Genomic DNA, 7735 nt, shown 5'->3' on the forward strand with positions numbered 1-7735 from the left:
AAAATCCTAACAGAAATATATACTTACTATGTAAAAATATGTATAAACATATAAAAATAAATTTAAGTTTTAGGGATATATGCAATATGGAATAGAAATGTATTCATAAAAACAAATGTATAAATGGACAGTGTACATCAATATACATTGTAAATAGAAATGTGAATATTAATATGAAAAAAATATTTTTTAAAATATTTAATTTTTTTTTTAAAGAAATTGTTGAGGTTTTGTTTTGTTTTGTTCTATTAGATTAGAGGCAGAAGTTTTTTTTTTCCTCTTCCCGGTTGTTTTGGGGCATTTATTTCAGAGCAGTTTTCGGCGGGGATCGCCCCTGTTCTTTTTTGCCGCCTTCGCTGCCCGCAGCCCCGAGGCGCGCTGCGCCCCCGGCTGGGGCGGGCGGCAGTGCTGCCGCCTTGTGGGCAGAGCGCGGTACTGCAGCCCTGCACCGAGAGGCCGCCACCTTGGGAGTGGCGCGTCGCGGATGTCGCGGACTTTTGGTTGACCTTCTCAACAGGGCGGCGAAAAGGGCGGGGAAGTGGAGGACCGGGGTGGGTGTCACTGGACTGCCTGCATGGAATACCGACCCCGGCGCGGCTCCGGTGGTATTTTCTGTGGCGTTTCAAGTGTACCCGACACATGCTGTGGTCTCAGCGGCGCCGCGGGCGGGCGTATTTCGGCGGGTTTGTGACAGGCATGTGGGGAAACGCCTCGCTGTGCCGGGGTCCTCTGACAGCCGCTTTCCCGCCCTGAGGGAGCCGAGCCGGGCCGAATTGTTCCGAAGAGCCGAGTGTGGGCGAAAACAGCCGAGTTTCCCCGAAGAGCCGAGTGTAGCCGAAAACAGCCGAGTTTCACCGAAGAGCCGAGTGTGACCGAAAATAGCCGAGTTTCACCGAAGAGCCGAGTGTGGCCGAACACAGCCGACTTGAGACGAAGAGCCGAGTGTGGCCGAACACAGCCGACTTGAGACGAAGAGCCGATGATAGCCGAGTGTAACCGATAGCCGACTGTAGCCGACATTGGCCGCATTTAGACAAAGAGCCGAATATGACCGACTTTAGCCCAACCGGGCCGAGTTCAGCCGAAGAGCCGGAAAAGCCGAATTTAGACGAAAAGCCGAACCGAAACGATTTTAGACCTAAGCCGAACCAAGCCTAATTTAGCCGAGTTTATTTACACAGAACCGAACGACGCCGCAGCGCTCTGCCTGCAGAGCGCCGGTGCAGACGGCAGGGGGCGGTGTATAAAGCGAGTATAAAATATCAACTGTATATAAGAAGGAATAAAAAGCTCTGTGTCATGTGCAGCAGTAGAAAATTTCAGGCTCCCAGGGAATAAATAGTTTTCTTTCAATCATTATAGTTTTGGGGTTTTTTTTACTCCCAGGTAGCCTGAAAGTTACTACTGCTGCTTTTTGATTCTAAAGCTAGGAAGGAAAACCAAGATTACAAATACAAGAAAAAGAAAGGGAAAGGGAAGGGGAAAAAAAGGAAAGGAAAGGAAAGAAAGCAGGAGAGCAGAAGGGAAGGGAAGGGAAAGGGGTGAAAAACAGCGTTAAAAAAAGAAAAAGAGTTGGAGGGGAAAAGAGAGGGCATTCGGGAGGAGCGGTCCTGCCTCAGGTCCTTCCCCGCCCTGGGGCGAAGGACCCGTTTGATGCCCGGGAGGGACTGCAGCTCCCGGTGGCGGGGGACGGAGCCGTGGCTGTCAGCCCGAGACTCCAACTCCCGGCAGGCCCTGCTGCCGGCGCGGCGTGTGACGCAACGGCTATCGCGGCACATGAGTGGCTACCAGCCCGAGACTCCAACTCCCGGCAGGCCCTGCTGCCGGCGCGACGTGTGACGCAACGGCCGACGCTGCCCGGCATTTTTCTCTAAATCGGCAGTAAATACAGCTGAGTAAAATTAGCTTGGTTTTCTTCCTTCTTTTTTAACTGAATTGTTTTTATTAAAAATACTATTTGAATATGTAGAAAAAGTGGGGATGTCCTGTACTATATCCTAGCTTTTCTTGTTTATAGGGTGCTCAGAAAACATGCGTCCCTTAGAGTCCCTCAGAAAGGTTCTCAGTGCGATCTCTACCAAGGTATGTATTTACTAATAAGTGATCCCTTTAGATATTTGCCTGTGTACCTTTTCCTGTAATTCAGAGCTTGCGTTCTGTGGGTTTTATGATAAACCTGTAAAATATGTAAGAATGCTTTTGCAAGTCTGAATCGTTGAAGGCAGCAGTAAGTGGATTTAGAGCCTGTTCTTGACCAGACAACGGGAAAAAGTGTGACTTTGATGCTGAACTTGTTTTTTTCATTTTTCATTTGACTTGTCTGGAATGATTTAGGAATAGAGAGAGCTAGAAAAAGAGAGAAATAGAATTGATTATTGAGCACTCCTCAAATGCTCACCACGATTCAGTGTAGAGCCGAAGTGAAGGGTGATGGAACAGAGCTCTGTGCTTTAGAAGGAAATAAATTTAAACCTGACCTCCGCACAGAGTCTCACTAACTTCTTTTGTTTTAAAATACAAAATATTATTAGGAAGTGTTGGAAGTTAGTGTTTTGGGAAAGAAACGGCAGTTCCACAGAACATTCCATTTAACAGAGGCTCTGGGAAGGATTCATGTTGTAACTGCTGTCACTGCAATCAGTTGGTGGTTCAGCCTTGAAATGTGCACTTGCCCTTCTATAAAGCACTGTTTTGTTTGCCTTTCAGTGCTATGAGTCTTGATAAATTGGAGAAGAGCCCAAGAGAAATTTTTCATCCCTTGATATAAAAGGTAGGAAGTGACTTTTTTTGGTTTGGTTCTTTTTCTTTATTATTTCCTGGAAATAAAAGTAATTAAGTATAGGTACTACTGGTTTGTTTCTTCCAGTAGCAGATGATAACAATAGCAGTAGTAATAGTAAAAATAATAATAGAAATAATAATAATAGCAATGTAATACTACCTAAACTGTCTTTATCCATTGAACTGGCCATTTCAAATCAAAACTTCTAAACACAAATCAAACCATCATCCTCGTAGAATCTTTCACAGCAGTGGGCTATAGATCCTGGTTTTGTTGACAGGATTTATTGGTTCTGGAATAGCAAGAGGGAAGTACAAGCCTAACTACTTCTAGCTCACAGACCCATCCAGTGAATACTGCTTTGTGTTTTGGTGGGCTTGTGATGACTTTGAAATCAATTGCTCATTCCAGTAAAAAAAATTAATGTTTTTTTGAACCTGACAGCAGAAATAACTTTAGGCACCAACTTAATAATAACAGATCACCAATTTAAGTTCATAATTTTATGCTGTACTATCAAAGTTTAAAGGTAAATTTTTACTTATTAGGAGGTGGTATAAAGTGTATGTTCCAATGTGTTGGATGTATGCAAAGGTACATACGTACCCGAAAGTCCTTAGAGGAAACAAATTTTTACGTCTGCTGTTTGATTGTTTATCATACAATATTTGGTTTTATTTCCCAGGGATCGGTGAATTTTAACTTTGGAGTCCTCTGTGCTAAGGATGCTCAGCCTACAGATGATGAAATGTTCAGTAATGGTGAGTTTTTCACCTTCTCTTTAATTGCTATGCTGATCTGAATAAGAAAAAAACAAAAGCAAGAGAAAAAAAAAGGATGGTTTATTATTTTTTACGCTGTTATGTTTGTTTCCTCAGTATTTGCTGCAGCTCTGCGAACCCAAGCTTTGGGTTCCTTCTGTCCCACTGGGAGTTGCCCAGTTTGGTTGCATCTGGTGAAATTCACCCTGAGACCTTACAGAGCTAGCTCAAACTACGTGAGAGCCATTTGCAGTTCTCTCCAGACACCTGGAGAATGGGTGATGTTTCTGAGGGTCTGGCAAGTATACTTGTATCAAAACTCAGTCTGTGAAATTTCTGGGGAAAACCCTTCTGTGTCCTGAAGGGTTCAAACTCTGGTGAGGATCCAGTTATCAGGTGCTCACCTGGATGGTTCCAGCTCTTAAAGTGAACACTTGTACTCTTACCCTGTAGTTTACATCTATTGTATTTTTGTTATTTTGCAAGATTTTACGGCTTTGCAAAATATTGTGCATTTCACTCTTTGGAACCTCTCAGATCGTTCTTTGGTGCAGCACCACCTCATGGGACACTTGGCTGCCGTCCTGAAGGGGTTGGTCGCTAGAATTGTAAATCCTGGAGAGTTTGTAAGTCTTCTGTCCCCAGGGAGGTACCATGCTTTGTTTACCTTTGTTCTGTTTGTTAGGCGCTGCTTCTCATTGGAAGTATGAATTTCAAACTACCCTGTTCTTATTTTAACTGTTTTCCTGGTTCTCTCCCTACGGCAGGGAAAGACTCTCGTATCCTTGTCGTCGGGCTCGGTGCTGTCCAAGAAGATGCAGAGACTAAAAAAATCATAAGAAGCAAAATATGACTGCAGGGAAAACAAGCTGGAGAGAACAAAAGGTGATATTGTTATCCTTACCCTGTATTAGAAACATCCGCTGTGCTTTGATGCTGGCAGCTGCCAGGGGCTTGTTAGCTCTTTGTAGGCAGGTGTAGGTGTTCACTTGTAGGTTTTTTCTCTGGACAAGTCAATTCAAACTTTGCTAAGCTTATATTTGCAAATTACTCTCTAGCACAGTCCAGCATGACATTTTTGAATGTTGTAAAAATACCATGTTACTTGGAAATTGCTAATGATGAGAAGCTTTAGGGAAAAATAAGATGTCAGGGTTGGGAGATGTGAGAAGAATTTTGAGGGGATGTTAGACTGAAATAAAGCACACTTGAAGCTGGACTGGCACGCTGGCAGATCCCCTATTAAACAGTAGTGCTGAGATTAGCCTGGGGGTTGCCCGTTGTTTCTGTAGAAATCAATGTTTTCTGGTCTTCAGAGGTAAGCTGCTTTGAAAAGCTGGAAGGCACAGCATAGTGACAATCCGTGTGCTTCGCATTAAAAATAGATTTCAGAAGGGTCCTAGGCTTTTGTCTTTTCCTAGAAGTCGATGTAATCCTATTGAGGAGTTTTTAATTCTGTGCTGCCATGTCATCGATCAGGGCCCTGTCGTACTAATCATCATACAGATGCAAAACAAAAAATCAGACCCTGTCCCGACCACTTAGAGCCCAGAACACGATTTCCTCAGGCTGCCATTTGTGTGCCATCGGTACTCACCATGGAAGCGAGCTGGGGATTGTTGCACCCGTTGGGAACAAACCGCTTCTCGTCACACAGAAATGGAATTGGGACGACGCCTCAGCCGGCCTCTCTCTCCTGAATCTGCAGCAGAGCAGTTCCAGTCCATGCGGGCAATCCAGTTCCTGACGATCTGAGCGCACGGAGCAGCGCTCAGCTGCTGTGGGGGGCTCAGGGAGGGCAGAGTGTGCATTGTCATCTTCCTGAACCTACAGACGCGAATCAAAGTGAGAAGCCACAGGGTGGAAATCAGTCGCATATATGCTAAATAAAACTTGCAGGTTTTTTTTAAGAATTGTTTTTGCTTGTTCTTTGTTGTGCTTCTGTGCTTAGAAAACCTCCCTTTACAATCAGTTCAATTCATCAATTGAACCTTTGTTTGCAGACTCTCACTGAGCAGAATTTGTTGCAGACTCAGTGCACGCTGTGCAGGCCTCCCGGGAGTGTGAGGAGCTCACGTGCGCTACTTTTTGCTTTAGGACGCTCTGAGGTATTTATTCCTTTTGGGATACATGATGAGAATTCCCAAGAGAGGTAGTTATAAGGTATGACATCGGGAAAAAGCCTGTGTGGTTGGAATGTTGTTGCTGTCAAAAGTTAATTTTTTCTTAGCCAGTAGTTAGCTTTTTGCTTTATTTTTGTGGTATCAATATTTTATTGTTTAAAAAATTCCTTCAAAATAACTTCAGTGGTCGCCCACCAGTACCTTGTTCAGATTTGCCTATTTGCTTGTAGCTGAAATGTTCACATCTTGTTTATCATTCTATTTAAGAAACTGCTGCCCAGCCAACTAATAACTGAATATCCATCTGTCTAGGACACGGGGAGAGGATTTAGGTAATGTCTTTATTTCCAGAAAAAAGTTCCAGTGTAGTTTCTAAATAGAGGAGAAGGGGGTGAAGACTCGGGGCTCTGATGCCGTTGGGGCACCCCAAGGTCCCCAGGAGAGGGGGCCCCACTGCGGTGCAGGAGCAGGTGTGTTCTCATGTAATATTGAACAAATTATAAATATAAATATGAAAATTATAAACATGAAAATATTTTTAAAATACTTAAATAAAGCGGGTTTTCTTTATTGGTCAATAGGCAGTGTTTTGATTGTAAAAATTATAAATGCAAATAATATAAAGGTAGAAATCTAAGTTTAGAAATATATAATAAATACATACAGATAAATATAAAAATTTAAAATATCAGAAAAAATTAGTTGTAGCAGTAGATATTATACATAATTTAAATAATAATTTAAATATATTTTAAAATTTTATATATATAATATATCATTATTAATGTAATACATCCAAAGAAACGATAAATTAAAATATGAATGTATAATTATACAAAGTATAAATAAAAAATATTGCAGTATCCTTTAAAAGAAGGGTTTTTTTATTTATTTGGTTAGAGACGGGGTTTTTATTTGGAATAATGGAAGTATTATAGAAGTATAAAATTAAATATAGAAATATACAGTCAATATAGAAAGATATTTGTAAAAACACGAGCGAACGACGCCTCCTTCGGCCGAACCAAGGCGAGACCGGCGGAACCTGACGGCCTCGAGCGAACCGAGGCCAGGCTTGCGAGGCTGCCTGAACGGAGCCGAGCTCAGCCGAACCGAGCCCGCTGCTCTCGTGCGCGCTAATTAGCGCGAGTGCGGTCACAGCCCAATGAGCTCCTGTGCCACGCCGCGCTCCCGATCGTGTCCGTGCGATGGCCGGGCCGCCCGCGGGACGCGGCAGCAGGAGAGCCCCGAGCCGGGCGAGTTTAACGTGAGGCGGCGCCGCTTGCCCGCCGTCAGGGAGCCGAGCCGAGGCGAGCTCAGCCGAACGCGGAGAGAGCGGCTCCGAGTTGGGCCGAAGCGAGCCGAGCCGCGCCGGGCGCACAGAGAGGCTCCGAGTTCGGCCGAAGAGAGCCGAGGCGCGCCGAGCGCACTGAGAGGCTCCGAGTTCGGCCGAGGCGAGCCGAGCCGCGCCGAGCGCAGAGAGCGGCTCCGAGTTCGGCCGAAGCGAGCCGAGCCGCGCCGGGCGCACTGATCGGCTCCGAGTTCGGCCGAAGCGAGCCGAGCCGCGCCGGGCGCAGAGAGCGGCTCCGAGTTCGGCCGAAGCGAGCCGAGCCGCGCCGGGCGCACAGAGAGGCTCCGAGTTCGGCCGAGGCGAGCCGAGCCGCGCCGGGCGCAGAGAGCGGCTCCGAGTTCGGCCGAAGCGAGCCGAGCCGCGCCGGGCGCACTGATCGGCTCCGAGTTCGGCCGAAGCGAGCCGAGCCGCGCCGGGCGCACTGATCGGCTCCGAGTTCGGCCGAAGCGAGCCGAGCCGCGCCGGGCGCACAGAGAGCGGCTCCGAGTTCGGCCGAAGCGAGCCGAGGCGCGCCGAGCGCAGAGAGCGGCTCCGAGTTCGGCCGAAGCGAGCCGAGCCGTGCCGAAGGGTCGAGTCCAGCCGAATGCAGATGACAATGGCCGAGTTTAGCCGATTACAGCCGCATTTAGCCGAGCAGCTGTGAGCCTTGCACGCTTGAGGTGAGCGTGCATCGTTGCCGGCCTGGGATTGAGTGAAATGCACTAAGGAAACCAGCTCT

The 7735-nt window shown here is 46.2% G+C and overlaps 1 long non-coding RNA gene across 4 annotated transcripts; it reads left to right on the forward strand.

The window, feature by feature from the left end:
* The first annotated feature begins 1278 nt into the window (after positions 1-1278).
* LOC132085272 (uncharacterized) lies at positions 1279-5456 on the forward strand. 4 transcript variants are annotated; one of them, XR_009420185.1, is made up of 5 exons: positions 1279-2082; positions 2707-2770; positions 3468-3543; positions 4311-4428; positions 5023-5456. It is a non-coding gene; the product is annotated as an uncharacterized LOC132085272 (long non-coding RNA). The 4 variants fall into 4 exon arrangements; XR_009420187.1 differs by having other exon boundaries at positions 1280-2082; positions 5112-5456; XR_009420186.1 differs by lacking the exons at positions 4311-4428; positions 5023-5456 and adding an exon at positions 3661-4192.
* Positions 5457-7735: the final 2279 nt, after the last annotated feature.

This window comes from Ammospiza nelsoni, chromosome 29 (genome assembly GCF_027579445.1).
Source record: "Ammospiza nelsoni isolate bAmmNel1 chromosome 29, bAmmNel1.pri, whole genome shotgun sequence".
NCBI lineage: Eukaryota > Metazoa > Chordata > Aves > Passeriformes > Passerellidae > Ammospiza > Ammospiza nelsoni.